The sequence below is a fragment of the Bubalus kerabau genome, chromosome 8, assembly GCF_029407905.1.
Source record: "Bubalus kerabau isolate K-KA32 ecotype Philippines breed swamp buffalo chromosome 8, PCC_UOA_SB_1v2, whole genome shotgun sequence".
NCBI lineage: Eukaryota > Metazoa > Chordata > Mammalia > Artiodactyla > Bovidae > Bubalus > Bubalus kerabau.
The window spans coordinates 101,090,149-101,110,187 of NC_073631.1; the positions used below are offsets into that span (position 1 = coordinate 101,090,149).

Genomic DNA, 20,039 nt, shown 5'->3' on the forward strand with positions numbered 1-20,039 from the left:
TCAACCAAAGATAGATGGCCACTTATCATAGATGATGAATATGCTTTCCTTCTCCTGTGGTAGATGATTTTTGTGAATGACCTCTGTTTTCGATTTTGTTTATAATTTGACACCTACCTCTAGCACTGCCATCTGTTTTCCAGAAACAATTTGAAGGTCTCTGGAATTATGGCCCACATGCATAAAAAAGCTAAAATAAAAACAAGAAACAGAGATTGGAAATTACCTAGAAGAGTTAGGAAAACTATTGCAACCAAAAATAAGCCTGATAGAAGCTTAAAGAGGAAGAAATCCAACTCCTAACCCCTGGAGATGTTGACACGAAGGCATAGAGTGGGACCTGGCCATTTGTTCCTTTTTTGAGTCCACTAACATTCTGGTTGGAGGATCTATTGGCCCAGAATGTTCCTCCAAATTCTGTTATCTCCTGTATGCTTTTTTGAGATCCAACCAGTCCATTCTAAAGGAGATCAGCCCTGGGTGTTCTTTGGAAGGAATGATGCTAAAGCTGAAACTCCAGTACTTTGGCCACCTCATGCGAAGAGTTGACTCATTGGAAAAGACTCTGATGCTGAGAGGGATTGAGGGCATGAGGAAAAGGGGACTACAGAAGACGAGATGGCTGGATGGCATCACCAACTCAACGGATGTGAGTTTGAGTGAACTCTGGGAGTTGGTGATGGACAGGGAGGCCTGGCATGCTACAATTCATGGGTTCACAAAGAGTCGGTCACGGCTGAGCAACTGAACTGAACTGAATGAAGCATTACCCAGTTTAAGGTAAACTGAAGACTATTCCCTGTTGCAGAGTAGGAAAAAAAAATATCTCTGTAATGTCTTAAAGCTGTTGCACTGTACCTAATCCCTTAAGGTAAGAGAAAGCCTAGCTCCCTCCTTAATGGAAAAAAGCAGATCTCACTGTCCATATCTTTCAGGGACTGCCTTGAAGTCTCCTAAAACAAACTATTTAAACTTGCTAACATTGGGAGGCAGTCTCCTTGGTTCACTCCAATGGAATATGAAGGAGGTGGTTTGGGTTCATAGACTATCCTTGCTGAAACAAGCTCCTGAGTAACCCCAGACAAGGGTCAATGGACCAGCCCCAAGGCATCCTGCCCTCTGACCAGGGATTAGCCACCACAACCTGATGTGGGATGGAAACATCCACGTTCCTAACAGATGCCTCTAATCCCTAAACCTCTCCTCCTGGTTATTTCAGTGCTCCTGAAAAAGACACTAAGATGTTACAGCTCTAATTCTGAATCTGATTCAGGCCTTGAAAATATTCATGAACATATCATTTGGCCACCTCAGCCATAAAAATTTCTGGAAGAAATCTAACTTGGAATTGTACTGCCTTCCAATGAAAACTCAAGATGATCAGTGATACCCAAGGTCCTAAGAACTCCTGCATTCTCAGATTACAGTGCTGTGAGCTTTGGGTGTGAAATCAGATATATGGAACCTGACGATCATGCATCCCCAGCACTATCATGAAAGGAGGACACATACTTGCTAATCGAAATCAAGTCTGAGACCAAAGTAGAGAAATGGCACTTGATGTTCTTTTCAACCAAAATCTCTGCTTAATTCCAAACATATTCTGCAGGCTGGATGTCGGGCAGCTGAAGGGTGATCAGTCTTATGCTGGAATTAAAGCCTGCTGGGAGGTTAATGAAGAAGCACCAGTGGGTTTACTGGAAGGTAATTTAGATCTACATAATTATGACTTAATCCCTCACCCTGTGACATCAAAAAGGTCCATACCCAAGCGGAAGCTGCATGATTTCATGCCACAAAGAGTATAGCCATGGGCCTCCTGTTCGCTTTTGTGTGTAGTGCTCACATCAGTCATCATCGCTTTATTAAATGGTGTGACCCAACCCAATTCTCACACACAGGGCACTATCTTCTAATCAAAACTGCAAAATGGGCCTGGGCAGGCTGTGGAGAGAAATCAAGATCTGCATCTTAAATAGCAGATTAACTGCTCCGGTCGGGAAAGCTACAGGCGAGCAGGCGGGCATAGCTCACAGCAAGCTCAGGTTTTCATGGGAGCAGCTGGAAGTACAGTGTTGAGTAGTTGGAAGTAAAGGAGGCCTCGGGAACTATCTTCAGAACTCCAGCACTGGTTCTGGACACAGTCATGGCAGGACATTGTCACTGGGACACCGCTCATCACACACAGCAGGCTCACAGGGCCACAGAGAGCCCTCTCTGAACCACGTGTGCCTCTCTCGCATCTTCTGAGGGAGATGAGAGATGAAGGTGGGAACTAGAGGCCCTGCAAGCAGGGTCAACATTCCCTTCAAAAAACACCTTGGAGCCCATTCAGGTACCCGAATCAGATGCAAAGCTAGTGCTTCTGTCATAAAGCACAGAAAAGTTATGGGGGCTACTTAGGCCAAAGGTCATCAAAGAGGAAAAGAGATTATGTCAAACTCAGAGTCAGGAGATGGAGACTACACCTGCGATGTTTCCAGAAAGAGGTGACTCTGAGCTTGGCTGTTAGGATGATGTTATGGACTGAATTTTATCAAATCAAAGTTCTTATGATGAAGTCCTAACCCCCCAGTACTGCAGAATAAGACATTATTTGGAAAAGGGTCATTGTATATGTAAGTAGTTAAGATAAGGTCATACTGTAGTAGGGTGAGCCCTTAAGTCCAGTGCGAGTGGTGTCCTTCAAGGGGAAATTTGAACACACACGCACGTGCGTGTGCGCACGCGCGCACACACATACACACACACACACAGATGGCATATGAAGATTGGAATTATGCTGCCACGAGCCAAGGAACTTAACCAGAAGCTAAGAGAAAGGCCTGGAACAAATCGTTGCCTAGTGCCTTTAGAGGTAACATGACCCTACTGATTTCGGACTTGCTTCCAGAACTGGGACACGATAAATTTCTGTTGTTCTAAGAAGTCAGCCAGTTTGCAGCACTTTGTTACAGCAGCCCTAGCAAACTAATACAGATTTGTAGGACTATATGTGTAGACAAGGGAAAAGAGAACCCCAGGTGAAGAGAATAGCACAAGCTTATGGAGTTAAGAATGTGCTCTCATCGCAGGAGCACCTTGCAGTTCAGTTCTGTTGGAAACAAGAGTCTGAACAGGAGCTGGGGGAAGTTGTACTGGGGCCAGGCATAGATTTATCTGGGGGAGTTTGCTTCTCAGCTGGTTTGTGTTGTGTTTGTATTTGTTTACATCCAGTAGGGCAGGAAGTGATTTGAGGTGTCTGCCTTTAGTCTGTAGGTCACAGGAAAGCAGACTGGATGCTGGGTGTGACACGATCGGAGCCTCTACAGTACAATGAACTTGGCCACACATCCTTAGGGAAATGAGAGGCCAGCAGCACCTAGGTAAGAAGCCACAAGGATAATCTGAAAACAGAAGCAAAGAAAGACTGAAAGAAGCAAATGGCAGCAGAATAGAGAATAGGGGATGAAGACAAAGGGTTACAAGTCTTTGTTGACCTGGTAAATGTTCATGAGTGGAGAGGAAGAGAAAGGGAGGAACTGACAGCATTTTGAGCCTGGTGACTGGGAGGACGATAGCGCCATTAACACATTCAGTGAGGACCTCCCTCCAGTGTTTGGGGGAGTTGAGAGGTTCTAATGCCAAGTTTCAGCCTCTGTAAACTGGTACCAAATCAAATCTCAGAGACAGAGTTTTGGTGCAGTAAAAAGAATTGTTTTATGGTTTGCCAGGCAAGGAGGGGAACACAGTGGGCTCCTGTCCTCAAAAACTGTGTCCCATCCAGGGTAGTTTGGTGAGGAGTTTTATGGCAATAGTTCAAGGATGGGGTTGCTTATATGATTAGAGCATGTGCAGGACCTGCATTCCCTAAATGTGGTCCCAGGTAATCTTGATGAGCTTCTCCAGTTCCTTTAGTCTGGCCTCAGGTGGTCTTCTCTGGTATGAAGAATGCTGACATCTTCCAAGTGCTGGGTTTTCATTCTGTAAAGGGCACAAACACACTTACGTCTATCCCTTGAGGCCCCGCCCTGCTGCTGCTGCTAAGTCACGTCAGTCATGTCCGACTCAGTGTGACCCCATAGACGGCAGCCCACCAGGCTCCTCCATCCCTGGTATTCTCCAGGCAAGAACACTGGTGTGGGTTGCCATTTCCTTCTCCAATGCATAAAAGTGAAAAGTGAAAGTGAAGTCATTCAGTCGTGTCCGACTCAGCGATTCCATGGACTGCAGCCCACCAGGCTCCTCTGTCCATGGGATTTTCCAGGCAAGAGCACTGGAGTGGGTCGCCCGTGCCATTTCCGAGGCCCTGCCCGAAGGCTGCACTATTGTTTCCTGGCTGCCCCTCCCTTCTTTGCATCCCTTTCCTTCCTAGATAAGCAGCTGTTCCAAATCTACCCTCTGAGACTCAAGGAAGGTCATAGAGGTTGAAGGCAAGAAAGGGGGACAGAAAGGCTTCCTGCTTGGTTTCAGTTCTTCTACACACACTTGACTATGGGGTGTCTATGAGGGCCCCAAGCAGAGGAGTCCAGCAGGCAGTTGAACTTGGAAGAAATATGGTATTCACCTAGACAAGAGATTTGACATTTTGAAGCCAGCTAAAAAATAACAATTCTACTATACAAGAAATGGGGAAAAAACACTGTTAATCCATTTGAAGGTTGTTCTAATCTATTCAAATATGGGTTGTTTTTCTTTAAAGTACTGTTAACAAAGAAAAAAATTTGGTGAAAAATACTGCTTGAACCTTGCTTCTGTGGAAGGCTGAGTAATGAAATGAATAGCTTTTTATCAAGGAAGGTCTCTCCCAACTAGAAAAACAAAAGCATGAACTGAAGCCTGAGGCCCTGCAGCCCCTGAGGGTGATCTCCCCACTTTGCTCTTCTGGCCACAGCAGGAAGCAGGAAGCCGAAGAGCCACCGAGAGAGTAAGAAAGCACAGAGACATAGCAGCTCAGCTTTTTTGGAGAGTTAATTAGTTGATGAGTACTGAGCTCCTGACAGAGGAAGCTCCGGTCATCAAAGTATTCTTAATTGATGCATCGGGAGAAAGAGACAAAAGAAGCAGCATCTGGGAAGAAGACCTTGGATGCTTTTAGCACCAGAATGAGAAAGCACTTTTCTTGAAAGCAGGATAAGAAAAGCCTTGGTTAAATTCAACGAAGCGTAGCAGAAGAATATGCTTAACTCATATCTGATCATACTTAACTCCTTGCTTGCTTAAGTATTCAGGAAGCCTGGTAACTGTGAGCAAAGCTCATATGATCTCACCATCAAAACTTATTAAGCCGAGTAAAAGTGGATAAGAACTCCCATGGTGGCATGTCACCCAAACTACTCACTACCTCATTGCCTCACCAATAAAAATAGAAGGTGAGTGTTTTGTTTTGGGGACAAATTATTCTCAGAGGCTGAGATTGTCTTGGCCAATATTTTATTTAACACAGGTTCACCACAGGAATTATAATAATTTCACAAGCCGGTAGCATACAGGATAATGTCTCTTAGTGAGCCAATAAAGAAATAACATACCCCAATCCAAGGTTAGATTAGTTGCACTGTTAATTCAGGCAAGGGTTTTATTGTTCAGTCACTCAGTCATGTCCGACTCTTTGTGACCCCGTGGACTGCAGCAAGCCAGGCTTCCCTGTCCTTCACTGTCTCCCGGAGTTTTCTGATAGTCATGTCCATTGAGTCAGTGATACCATCGTCATTGTCCCCTTCTCCTCTTGCCTTCAATCTATCCCAGCATCAGGGTCTTTTCCAATGAGTTGGCTCTTCCCATCAGGTGGCCAAGTATTAGACGAAAAGAATAAGATCCAAATTTCATTCAGTGTGTACCTTTATATGAGTTGGTACTTGGGAGAGATGGCTGACCAACCAAGAACTGCTCTCCAGCTGCTAGCACAAAAGCCAGAGTCCCTGTGGCTCAAGCGTATTGCTATGGAATATGGTCCCTGGTGATGGCAGGCAAGGTGATCTCCAGGATGGTTGCATGACTTTTGCCACTGTCACTAAGAGTCACCTTTACCATGGTCCCAAGGAGATTTGGAAAGCTATTTAGGTCAACAAAGAGTCTCCTTGCCCAGATCAAAATTCTGAGAACTCACATCTCTGGGTATTATAGTCTAAATGTCCCCTCGCCATATTTGCTTCTTCATATGTTTTAACTGATAAGCCCCCAGCAGGACCCTTGTGCTTATCAACAACAGATGAGACAATGACATCTTGACACAGCTTACTTCATTCTTACATCAAAGCTACTTCTAACACAACTTTTTTTGATCTTTGGCATAAACAAGTGGATTTGATATCCTATTAAACTAATACACAACAGGAAACCATAAGTAATTGACCTCCCTGGTGGCTCAGTGGGAAAGAATCCACCTGTCAATGCAGGAGACCTGGATTCAATCACTAGGTCGGGAAGATCACCTCCTGGAGAAGGAAATGGCAACCTACTCTGGTTTTCTTGCCTGGGAAATCCCATGGGCAGGGGAGCCTGGCAGGCTACAGTCCATGGGGCCGCAAAAGAGTCGGACATGACTTAGCAGCCAAACACCACCACCAACAAAGTAGAGATCCTTCTAAAACTACTTCTAAAACAACTTATTTTTATATTTGTCATAAACAACTAGATCTGAAATCCTACTAAACCAATACACAACAGTGAACCACAGTAATTCTAGTAGCCACGTTTAAAAATGTGAAAGAGGCGAAATCAAGGTTAATAAATATTTTAATGAAAAATCTTATTTAACCCAATATGTCCAAAATATTAATTTAAACATTTCATTAGTATTTTAAAATTTTGAGGTGTTTTGTGGCACTTACTAGAGTATACATTACCCGAGGTCAGGGGCTTCCCTCAGGCTTGTATCTTGTACTGTGCTTATCCTAGTGTTTTGCACATAGTAGGTCCTTCATAAGCACTTGTTGAATTTAAGGATAAAAATCTGGGGTATCCTGTGAGCATTAAGTTGTACTGTGAAAAGGTTAAGAGTATAAAGAACACAGAGAATACTGAGAGATTCATTTGGATTTGAGAGAGAAATGGGAGGAGGATGCTGAGAAAGGATTGAACTGGGGGAAGAGTTGCACGTGGGGTGCAGCCTGCAGGGGCTTGAAAAGCCCCAGAGAAATCAGACACCGGGCATTATCTCATTATCACATTAAAGAGCGCAAGCTTGGGTTGACTGCCCTTTGTTGACAGAGATCTGTTTGATCTTACAAAAGAAAGTGGGAGAGATGTTTCCTATGGATTCTGCAAAATTGTTCTGCATTTTACAGAGAAAGCTCTCTAAATTACAAAATAGAAATGAATCTGAAGTGATTAACTACCCCAGACTCCATCAAAAGGAAAAAAAAAAAAAAAAATAGCAGTAAATAGCTCCAGTAATGGGTTAACCATTGGGAACATTCAAGAGTAAGTTCCATCATCAAGGAAAATAATGAAAGACACAAGGTGGTCCTTAATCTGGGCAGAAGGTGGCCATTTCAGGAAATCCAGGCTCCCTCTGACCCCATCCTGCCACTATAAAGATTGATGATTTCATGCTAACACAGTTCTAAGAGCACTATGTGAGAGTGTCACCAATCCATGGAAGAAGAGACCATATCTGCTTTTGAACCATTTTTTTCTTTTAAAGGAAACCCAGATGCCCCTCCACTGGAGACATCCCATTGGCCAGACGAGTGTCATGTGATCATCCTAAACCAATCACTAGCAAGCAACAGGACACTCTGATTGATTGAAATGAGTCAAGGCCCTGTCAGCAAAGGCTGCAGCTGGATAGCACCAGCCTCCTAGAAGCAGCACTTGGCTGCTGGAAGGCAGGGTTCCTGGAGGAGGTTGAATTTGTTTTAGGAAGGAGAGGGTGCAGTGGAGGTTGAGGGAACAGATGTTAGGTCTGCAAGTAGCAAGGGATGCTTTAGCCTGTGTATCAGTTTCTATTTTTACTTATTAAACTAATCGGCTTTTTTCCTCTAAGAGATTTCAGTGGTACTTGATTATATTTCAGTTTTCCATAGGATGCACAGAATGTGGTGAAAAGAGTGTGGACTTTGGGGTCAGAGACCTAGGTCAGAGGTCAGAGACCTTATTTTTTTTGCTGTACCACCTACTGGCGGAATGCACTCTTAGGCAAGTCACCTAACCTCTTAAACTCTGTCGTCTGGCTTGTAAAGTGGAAATAATAATTCCCATTGTTGTGAATATGAAGAAACAGAGTATGTAAAGAACCTAGCATAATGCCTACCGTACACCAAGAGCCCTTATTGTGAAATCCCTTTATCTTTGTTAGAAATGGTGGCAATACAGGGGGGCAGCTGCTCCTTAATTTGCTGGGGGTTGACATCCACTGTTTCTTTTCAAGGGAAACACATGAAATAATTTACAGTTCCACAGAGTCTTCTGAGAAACAGTGAAAGTGAGGTTTTGTTTTGTTTTGTTGTTTTTTAATAAATACTGAGGAAAGGAGGCATCTCAGGTCAGTCTAGCGAATTAGGGGACCCAAACAAAAGGGAAAACATTGGCATGCCCTTTGTCTCCTCACTAGACTTGACATTGTGCTTGTTGACTAGCCTACAATAGTGAGAATGGCTGGGTTCTGAAAAGGTTCAGGTGGCTAATAGCCCCCTCTGCTTTCCCTTAGCTCTTGGTCCATGGCTCCATCGTTTGTATCTCTCACATTATATTACAGAACCCACCCATCTTGATGAATCATCTGTACTTAGTTCAGTTTCTCCTACTAGATCAAGGGTTAGCATAGGCACCTTTTCTTACTTATCTTGTCTCCCTAAGAGAAATTCCAGGAATAGAAGCTTCTGTTTAGTATGTAAATTCTAAGAGAGACTGCCATTTGTGAACTAAATTGTGACCCCTTTTAGTGCTCTGATGAGGTCATGGGATGTTCAATTTTGTCTTTAAGGGGCGATTGCAAAGCCAATAGATCGGCCCTCGGAGGAGCCATTAGGAAGGCTAGGAAGGACTGCTACTCTCACCCACATTTCATTTTGAATGGGCTGCCATCTTCTTGCTGAGTTATTTCTTTCTCATCTCAGCCTCTCTTGGAAGCTGTCTTTTTAACAGTTGCTCCTTGAAAGCAAGTTCTTGTTCCTCTATTCTAGCTCAACATTTAGGGAATCAACTCTCTTCGATTTGCTGCTTTTCTCCAAGAGCTTGTGTTTTTCAGACTTCCTTCAAGAAGCATGTCCAGTTTTTTAAACAATCTTGATTGAAGTTTGGCAAGTGGTAGCATAGTCCCTATTTGGGGATTTCCACACATTTCTCATGCTGTAATATTTCCTCTTCTTAGATGGTTTGGTTTTTGAATGGTTGAGCTCAGAATTATAACTTTGACAGCCTACAGCTCAGATTCTGCAGTCACCTAATTAAAATGCTTATGCTCTTTTGCTCTCAATTAATACATTAATGGACTTGCTGAACAATGAAATGTATTTCATTTTCGTATTTAATATTGCTAACCAGGAATTAGATGGGTGGCTAGTCCTGGCAACATGAGTAGTAAACCAGTGTTTGTTTGGTGAAAGGAAGGAAGGGTGTTAAACATACATATGTTATAAATCCAAGTTCATCTCCCCAAGTAAGTTCTAAATACCACCAGTATTTCAATGATGAAACTTTCCTAAAGACTTAAAACCAATAGCCACACTGTAGTTTGGCATCAACTGGACTTGTCTTTGGCCTTAAATGATGCTCCTAACCTACCCTTTCAAAGCACCTGATCTTTTTCACAGATGGACACCGTGGTGTCCAGTGTTCTCTGCCCTCTGTGTCAGGTAGGGATCCAGATGCTGTTTCTTCTTACGCTCCTTCACCTGTTTTCCTACTGCTGGAAAGAGTAATGCTGTTTTGCTCATGCTTTTTAGATTCTCAAGCATCCCAGTGCATTCTTTTCTTTCCCAATCATCCTCTCTTCTGTTCATGTATTCCTGTCTACATAATTCAAAAGACTGCCTCGTACTACAGTGGCAGCCTCTTCAGTGGGTAGTGTTGTAAAACAATATAGATTTTCCCCCCTTCTTTACTCAGAAAAACTAATGTCTTTTGTGGTCAAAAAGAAAATTAGTAGCAGCTGAAAGTAGAATTTTAATGACACTAAAGCCTAATTATTATTCAGCTCTAACTTTAAATCCTACCTCCTCTTCTACAAATTCCTATTAATTCATCAGCTAAATAATGAAGCTGCTACTAAAGATTCTGACATCCAATTCTCGGCCTAATGCAGGTTTATTGCCAGGGTGAAAAATACTTCATCTTTTTATTCTCATTTTTTAAAACAAGCCTAATGAAAATATAAAATATTGTTTAGGTTTTATCTAAGAGGGCTTGGCAGCTTCTTTGAGAAATGGTTGGATGGGGAGATATGAATCAAACTTGAAAGTTCTCTCTCCCAGCTTCCTAGTCATTATTTGAATCAATATGAACTGATTGGGCATGGAGAAGTTCTCTCCACCTATAGTTATAACTGTGATCCATATCCATTTATTTCTTTAAAATAATAAAGAGGAATTTTTGAGGTGGCAAAGTACTGAGAATTAGCCATGTAACCTGATAAGTTGTGAAGATTGCCATCCCTGGAAGGGATTGGGTTTACAAAGCATCCCGCAGGTGGTGCACTGATTATTCTCCTCTGAGGTGTAAACCTGCAACTCTGATGGCTCTGCCTGGAGGTAGCGGGGATATTTATAAGTGCAGAAGGATGGTCTTATGAATTGAATCAGCAGTGACAGTAGATGGGAGGTGTGGGAAGTGCTGTCATTCTATGTGTGCACCCGGGATTCATCCCTAAGATACAAAATTTTAGGTGTAGTTTACAGAAGGATTTGACTCAAGTAGACAGCTAGATAGTAGAGGCCCCTTCTGGACACATTCAGAATAGTTCAATAACTGAAGCAGGCTTGGGTGTGGATTGAGTTTGCCCATTATTCAAATGCATAGAAGAGAAATGAGACAAGGGATGATACAGTTCCTTTGAGAGGCAACTGAAGGAGCAAGATCAAAAGGAATAGAATACTTGGGTAGTCTTATATTTGTGCCCTCTCTCATTAGCCTCTGATGTATATTATTGATTAAGGTAGTCCAGACTGATGCTGAAGCTGAAGCTCCAATACTTTGGCCCCCTGATGCGAAGAACTGACTCATTGGAAAAGACCCTGATGCTGGGCCCTGACTCCTTGAAGTCAGGAGGAGAAGCGGATGACAGAGGATGAGATGGTTAGATTGCATCACCAACTTGATGGACATGAGTTTGAGCAAGCTCTGGGAGTTGGTGATGGACAGGGAGGCCTGGCATGCTGTAGACCATGGGGTTGCAAAGAGTCGCACATGACTGAGCGACTAAACTGAACTGAAGGTAATCCATCCCTGGGTTTACTTCTTTTGCCCAAATTGTAAATGTAGCTCTATGCTGAATAGTATATAAACAGTGCCTTAGTTGAAGCTATGGAAGGGGACCTTCAGACAGGAACCACAGTTACAGAGAGATGCAGCTGTGAGGGAAATTCTGACCATTCTGTTTCTTATCCCCCCATACTTTACCTTCCATTGGCCAAAATCAGTGAAAAGACAAAGGACAAGGGATCCAGGTGACACTGTCTGCAGGAATCAGCCACTCGAGGGATACAGACATGGGAAAGAAACCAAAGGGGCAGGGAGAAATGGAGACTAGCCAGTGTCTATGTCTTACATATTATTAAGTGAACACTTCAGGTGTTCAGTAATGCCTACCCTATAGTCAGTCTATATAAGCACAGGCGTCTGCGACCGGCGCACTAATCACGGCCGAGAGGAGCTACCCCACGTCCGAGGTCAGGGGCAGAAGCCAGGAGGACCCCATGCCCGAAGGGTGACAGCCAAGAGGAGTTACCCCACGTCTGAGGTCAGGGGCAGCGGCCCAGAGTGCCAGGCTGCAACGGCGCAGGATCAGCCAAGAGGAGCTACCCTGCATCTGAGGTCGGGGGGTGGGGGGTGGGGTGGGGGGGTGGAGGGGGTGGGCGACCAAGAGGAGCTACCCCGCGTCCAAGGTCACGGGCGGCGGCCGGGAGGAGCTATCCCACACCCCCAAGCCCGAGGCCAGGGGCAGTGGCCAGGAAGAGCAACCCCACTCCAGAGACCAGGGGCGGCAGCTGGGAGGACCAACCCCATGTCCAAGTAGCGGTGGCTACGCGGGCGCAGGAGGGCCTAGAGGAGCTATCCCACGTTGAAGGTCAGGAAGGGCAGCAGTGAGGAGATACCCCTCGTCCAAGATAAGGAGCAGTGGCTGCGCTTTGCTGGAGCAGCCATGAAGAGATACCCCACACCCAAGGTAAGAGAAACCCAAGTAAGATGGTAGGTGTTGCAAGAGGTCATCACAGGGCAAACACACTGAAACCATACTCACAGAAAACTAGTCAATCTAATCACACTAGGACCACAGCCTTGTCTAACTCAATGAAATTAAGTCATGCCTGTGGGGCAACCCAAGATGGGCGGGTCATGATGGAGAGATCTGACAGAATGTGGTCCACTGGAGAAGGGAATGGGAAACCACTTCAGTATTCTTGCCTTGAGAACCCCATGAACAGTATGAAAAGCCAAATTATAGGATACTGAAAGAGGAACTCCCCAGGTCAGTAGGTGCCCAATATGCTACTGGAGATCAGGGGAGAAATAACTCCAGAAAGAATGAAGGGATGGAGCCAAAGCAAAAACAATACCCAGCTGTGGATGTGACTGGTGATAGAAGCAAGGTCCAGTGCTGTAAAGAGCAATATTGATTGCATAGGAACCTGGAATGTCAGGTCCATGAATCAAGGCAAACTGGAAGTGGTCAAACAAGAGATGGCAAGAGTGAATGTCGACATTCTAGGAATCAGCGAACTGAAATGGACTGGAATGGGTGAATTTAACTCAGATGACCATTATATCTACTACTGCAGGCAGGAATCCCTCAAAAGAAATGGAGTAGCCCTCGTAATCAACAAAAGAGTCCGAAATGCAGTACTTGGATGCAATCTCAAAAATGACAGAATGATCTCTGTTTGTTTGCAAGGCAAACCATTCAATATCACAGTAATCCAAGTCTATGCCCCAACAAGTAACGCTGAAGAAGCTGAAGTTGAACAGTTCTATGAAGACCTACAAGACCTTTTAGAACTAACACCAAAAAAAGATGTCCTTTTCATTATAGGGGACTGGAATGCAAAAGTAGGAAGTTAAGAAACACCTGGAGTAACAGGCAAATTTGGCTTTGGAATGCGGAATGAAGCAGAGCAAAGACTAACAGAGTTTTGCCAAGAAAATGCACTGGTCATAACAAACACCGTCTTCCAGCAAAACAAGAGAAGACTCTATACATGGACATCACCAGATGGTCAACACCGAAATCAGATTGACTATATTCTTTGCAGCGAAAGATGAAGAAGCTCTATACAGTCAGCAAAAACAAGACTGGGAGCTGACTGTGGCTCAGATCATGAACTCCTTATTGCCAAATTCAGACTTAAATTGAAGAAAGTAGGGAAAACCACTAGACCATTCAGGTATGATCTAAATCAAATCCCTTATTATTATACAGTGGAAGTGAGAAATAGATTTAAGGGCCTAGATCTGAGAGATAGAGTGCCTGATGAGCTATGGAATGAGGTTCGCGACATTGTACAGGAGACAGGGATCAAGACCATCCTCATGGAAAAGAAATGCAGAAAAGCAAAATGGCTGTCTGGAGAGGCCTTACAAATAACTGTGAAAAGAAGAGAAGCGAAAAGCAAAGAGGAAAGGAAAGATATACCCATCTGAATGCAGAGTTCCAAAGAATAGCAACAAGAGATAAGAAAGCCTTCCTCAGCGATCAATGCAAAGAAATAGAGGAAAATGACAGAATGGGAAAGACTAGAGATCTCTTCAAGAAAATTACAGATACCAAGGGAACATTTCATGCAAAGATGGGCTCGATAAAGGACAGAAATGGTATGGACCTAACAGAAGCAGAAGATATTAAGAAGAGGTGGCAAGAATACACAGAAGAACTGTACAAAAAAGATCTTCATGACCCAGACAATCATGATGGTGTGATCACTGACCTAGAGCCAGACATCCTGGAATGTGAAGTCAAGTGGGCCTTAGAAAGCATCACTACGAACAAAGCTAGTGGACGTGATGGAATTCCAGCTGAGCTATTCCAAATCCTGAAAGACAATGCTGTGAAAGTGCTGCACTCAATATGCCAGCAAATTCAGAAAACTCAGCAGTAGCCACAGGACTGAAGAAGGTCAGTTTTCATTCCAATCCCAAAGAAAGGCAATGCCAAAGAATGCTCAAACTACCGCACAATTGCACTCATCTCACACGCTAGTAAAGTAATGCTCAAAATTCTCCAAGCCAGGCTTCAGCAATATGTGAACCGTGAACTTCCTGATGTTCAAGCTGGTTTTAGAAAAGGCAGAGGAACCAGAGATCAAATTGCCAACATCTGCTGGATCATGGAAAAAGCAAGAGAGTTCCAGAAAAACATCTATTTCTGCTTTATTGACTATGCCAAAGCCTTTGACTGTGTGGATCACAATAAACTGTGGAAAATTCTGAAAGAGATGGGAATACCAGACCACTTGATCTGCCTCTTGAGAAATTTGTATGCAGGTCAGGAAGCAACAGTTGGAACTGGACATGAAACAACAGACTGGTTCCAAATAGGAAAAGGACTACGTCAAGGCTGTATATTGTCACTGTGCTTATTTAACTTACATGCAGAGTACATCATGAGAAACGCTGGACTGGAAGAAACACAAGCTGGAATCAAGATTGCCGGGAGATATATCAATAACCTCAGATATGTAGATGACACCACCCTTATGGCAGAAAGTGAAGAGGAACTCAAAAGCCTCTTGATGAAAGTGAAAGTGGAGAGTGAAAAAGTTGGCTTAAAGCTCAACATTCAAAAAACAAAGATCATGGCATCCGGTCCCATCACTTCATGGGAAATAGATGGGGAAACAGTGGAAACAGTGTCAGACTTTATTTTTCTGGGCTCCAAAATCACTACAGATGGTGACTGTAGCCATGAAATTAAAAGACGCTTACTCTTTGGAAGGAAAGTTATGACCAACCTAGAGAGCATATTCAAAAGCAGAGACATTACTTTGCCAACAAAGGTTCGTCTAATCAAGGTTATGGTTTTTCCTGTGGTCATGTATGGATGTGAGAGTTGGACTGTGAAGAAGGCTGAGCACCAAAGAATTGATACTTTTGAACTGTGGTGTTGGAGAAGACTCTTGAGAGTCCCTTGGACTGCAAGGAGATCCAACCAGTCCATTCTGAAGGAGATCAGCCCTGGGATTTCTTTGGAAGGAATGATGCTAAAGCTGAGACTCCAGTACTTTGGCCACCTCATGCGAAGAGTTGACTCATTGGAAAAGACTCTGATGCTGGGAAGGATTAGGGACAAGAGGAGAAGGGGACGACAGAGGATGAGATGGCTGGATGGCATCACTGACTCGATGGACGTGAGTCTGGGTGAACTCCGGGAGTTTGTGATGGACAGGGAGGCCTGGCGTGCTGCGATTCATGGGGTCGCAAAGAGTCGCAACTGAGTGACTGAACTGAACTGATAGTCAGTCCCATCTTGTATAGCATTAATGTTCTCTGCTTGAAGAGACAATCTTGTTTCTTAATTAATCCTCAAATAAAGGATTGAAAAGATTTTAAAAAGTAATAGTGTCTTTTCAACAAATGATGTTGGGAAAACTGGATGTCCATATGCAAAAGAATGAAGCCAGACCCTTGCTTAATTCAATTCAGTTCAGTCACTCAGTCGTGTCCGCCTCTTTGTGACCCCATGAACCGCAGCACGCCAGGCCTCCCTGTCCACCACCAACTCCTGGAGTCCACCCAAACCCATGTCCATCGAGTCGGTGATGCCATCCAACCATCTCATCCTCCGTCGTCCCCTTCTCCTCCTGCCTTCAATCTTTCCCAGCATCAGGGTCTTTTCAAATGAGTCAGCTCTTCGCATCATGTGGCCAAAGTATTGGAGTTTCAGCTTCAACATCAGTCCTTCCAATGAACACCCAGGACTGATCTCCTTTAGGATGGACTATTTGGATCTCCTTGCAGTCCAAGGGACTCTCAAGAGTCTTCTCCAACACCACAGTTCAAAGGAATCAATTCTTCAGCGCTCAGCTTTCTTCACAGTCCAACTCTCATATCCATACATGACCCCTGGAAAAACCATAGCCTTGACTAGATAGACCTTTGTTGACAAAGTAATGTCTCTGCTTTTTAATATGCTGTCTAGGTTGCTCCTGACTTTCCCTCCAAGGAGTAAGCGTCTTTTAATTTCATGGCTGCAGTCACCATCTGCAGTGATTTTGGAGCCCCCAAAAATAAAGTCTGACACTGTTTCCACTGTTTCCCCATCTATTTGCTATGAAGTGATGGGACCAGATGCCATGATCTTCGTTTTCTGAATGTTGAGCTTTAAGCCAACTTTTTCACTCTCCTTTCTGCCATAAGAATTGTGTCATCTGCATATCTGAGGTTACTGATATTTCTCCCAGAAATCTTGATTCCAGTTTGTGCTTCTTCCAACCCAGCGTTTCTCATGATGTACTCTGCATGTAAGTTAAATAAGCACAGTGACAATATACAGCCTTGACGTAGTCCTTTTCCTATTTGGAACCAGTCTGTTGTTTCATGTCCAGTTCTAACTGTTGCTTCCTGACCTGCATACAGGTTTCTCAGGAGGCAGGTCAGGTGGTCTGGTATTCCCATCTCTTTCAGAATTTTCCACAGTTTATTGTGATCCACACAGTCAAAGGCTTTGGCATAGTCAATAAAGCAGAAATAGATGTTTTTCTGGAACTCTCTTGCTTTTTCCATAATCCAGCGGATGTTGGCAATTTGATCTCTGGTTCCTCTGCCTTTTCTAAAACCAGCTTGAACATCTGGAATTTCACGGTTCAAGTATTGCTGAAGCCTGGCTTGGAGAATTTTGAGCATTACTTTACTAGCGTGTGAGATGAGTGCAATTGTGCGGTAGTTTGAGCATTCTTTGGCATTGCCTTTCTTTGGGATTGGAATGAAAACTGACCTTCTTCAGTCCTGTGGCTACTGCTGAGTTTTCTGAATTTGCTGGCATATTGAGTGCAGCACTTTCACAGCATCATCTTTCAGGATTTGGAGTAGCTTAACTGGAATTCCATCACGTCCACTAGCTTTGTTCGTAGTGATGCTTCCTAAGGCCCACTTGACTTCACATTCCAGGATGTCTGGCTCTAGGTCAGTGATCACACCATCATGATTATCTGGGTCTTGAAGATCTTTTTTGTACAGTTCTTCTGTGTATTCTTGCCACCTCTTCTTAATATCTTTTGTTTCTTTTAGGAAACATTTCTGTCCCTTATTGAGCCCATCCTTGCATGAAATGTTCCCTTGGTATCTGTAATTTTCTTGAAGATATCTCCAGTCTTTCCCATTCTATTGTTTTCCTCTGTTTCTTTGCATAGATCACTGAAGAAGTCTTTCTTATCTCTCCTTGCTATTCTTTGGAATTCTGCATTCAAATGGGAATATCTTTCCTTTTCTCCTTTGCTTTTCACTTCCCTTCTTCTCACAGCTATTTGTAAGGCCTCCTCAGACAGCCATTTTGCTTTTTTGCATTTCTTTTTCTTGAGGATGGTCTTGATTCCTGTTTCCTGTACAATGTCAAGAACCTCTGACCGTAGTTCATCAGGCACTCTATCTTGCTTAATACCGTATATAAAAATTAACTCAAAATGAATCAAAGACCAAATCATAAGAGCTAAAACTATAGAACTATTAAAAGAAAACAAAGGACAAAAGCTTTATGACATTGGATTTGGCAGCGATTTCTCAGATAAGACACCAAAAGCACAGATAACAGAAGTAAAAATAGGTAAATTGGACTAAATCAAAGTAATAAACTGTGCATCAAAGGATGTAATCAACAGTTGAAAATGCAGCGCTTAGAATGAGAGAAGATATTTGCAAAGCATATATCTGATGAAAGATTAGTATCCAGAATATATGATGAAGTCCTACAAAGCAACAACAGAAACAGAAGCAATCTGATTTTAAGATGGACAGAGGACTTGAATAGATATTTCTCAGAAAAAGACATACAAATGAATAATAATCACATGAAAAGATGCTCAACATCACTAATCATTAGAGAAATGCAAAACCTAAGGAGATACAACTGCACACCAATTAGGGTGACTATTATCAAACAAAAATAAACAAAAACCTAGAAAATAGCAAGTGTTGGTGAGGATGTGAAGAAATTGGAAAATGTGTGCTCTGTTGGTGGGAATGTAAAATGTGCAGCTGCCATGGAAAACAGTATGGCAGTTAATTAAAAAGTTTAAGACAGAATTATCTTATGATCCAGCAATTTCACTTCTAGGTATACACCCAAAAGAATTTGTGGCAGGGTCTCTGTACACCCATGTTCATAGCAGCATTATTCACAATAGACAAAATGTGGAAGCAACCCAAGTGTCCTCTGACAGATTAATAGATGCAAAATGTGGTGTATGCATACTGTGAAATACAATTCAGCCTTAAAGAGGAAGAAAATTTTGATACATGCTACAACGTGGATAATCCTTCAGGGCATTATGCTATGTGAAATAAGTCACTAAAAGACATATACTATATGATTGTACTTAATATGATATTCCTAGACCAGTCAAATTCATAGAGACAGAAGGTAGAATGGTGATTTCCAGGGGCGGAGGTAAGGGGCAAATTGGTAAGGGGGGTTATTGTTTGATGGGTATAGTTTCAGTTTTGCACAAGGTAAAGAATTATGAGGGTGAATGATTGCTTGGCAGTGTTAATATACTTAATGCTACAGAATGGTACACTTAAAAATGATTATGATGGTGAATTTTATGCTTTGTGTATTTTACCACAGTTTTTGAAAAGGCATTGTATAAACAGCAGCTCAGTACCTAAATAGTTAAAATCAAATTTCTCCAAGATGATTTTTATGCAAAAAAATTTTCATAAAAGCCACAAATCTCTTTCTGAATGAATTCACAATCAAGATGGACTCTTCGGTAACTCGACTTGGTCAGGAACAAAAATCAAAACAGGACAGAGTGAGAGCTGCTTGAGGGAACCTCAATAATTAATGAACTTTGAAAAATGCCTGAAGCCTCCATTTATTTGTCATGAAAATACTATGCATATTCAGAGCTGTTTGTATCTGCAAGGCTCTTTACAAAGCAGATAAATAATTCAAACATAAATTTGCTCACCTGGATACCTAATGGCGGTGAGATGCCAAAGGTCAAAATCCTGACCTATTCTGATGCTTACTGATTTCTATTTTTTTCCAGAAAAGTATATTGCCAGCATCCTGTGACTCACTTAAAAGGCCTTGTGGCATGACTCAAGGTATGCTTTCTCTTTACCATCTTCTATCTACTTTTGAATACAGACTGTTTCATTTGAAGGGGAAAGTATTTGAAAGCTACCCCTTACCTCCTTATGCTTTTTCATGCAAGTGTGGCTTTATTATTGTTGTTGTTATCATTTCTATGTACATCCTAGACTTTTTAATACTTTCAGTGGTTTGAGTCATCACAGACCTTAAGGAAAGCCAGAGTGCTCCCCAGACCAGTGGGGCATGGAATGGAGGCTGATGTTCAAGCCCACTTGGCTGGACAGGGTGGTTGGTACTATGATAGTAAAGGATGTGACTTGTTCTTTTTCACAGACTCCAAAGGACTTTCTTTCCATGCCTTACTTAGAAACCACCCGTAAGAATCACCTTCTGTGATGGTTAATTTTATATGTCAACTTGACTGGGCCATGGGGTGCCCAAGACATTTAGTCAAATGTTATTCTGGGTGCATTTGGGAGAGTGTTTCTGGTGGAGATGAACATCTGAATCAGTAGACTGGATACAGCACATGGCCTTCCCTAAGGTGGGTGAGCCTCAGTCAATCAATCAAAGACCTGAACAAAACAGAAACTGAATAAGAGGGAACTTAAGCTTGCGGTCGTGAAGAGCTGGACAAGCTGACCAACTG

The 20,039-nt window shown here is 42.9% G+C and overlaps 2 long non-coding RNA genes across 2 annotated transcripts; both read left to right on the forward strand.

Annotated features, from left to right (window-relative positions):
• The first annotated feature begins 1,728 nt into the window (after nt 1–1,728).
• On the forward strand, nt 1,729–3,553 carry LOC129659518 (uncharacterized). Its single transcript, XR_008718108.1, has 2 exons — nt 1,729–2,335; nt 3,252–3,553. It is a non-coding gene; the product is annotated as an uncharacterized LOC129659518 (long non-coding RNA).
• Nucleotides 3,554–5,214: 1,661 nt separating this feature from the next.
• Nucleotides 5,215–8,445, forward strand: LOC129659517 (uncharacterized). The gene is made up of 2 exons (XR_008718107.1): nt 5,215–5,351; nt 7,628–8,445. It is a non-coding gene; the product is annotated as an uncharacterized LOC129659517 (long non-coding RNA).
• The last annotated feature ends 11,594 nt before the right edge of the window (nt 8,446–20,039 follow it).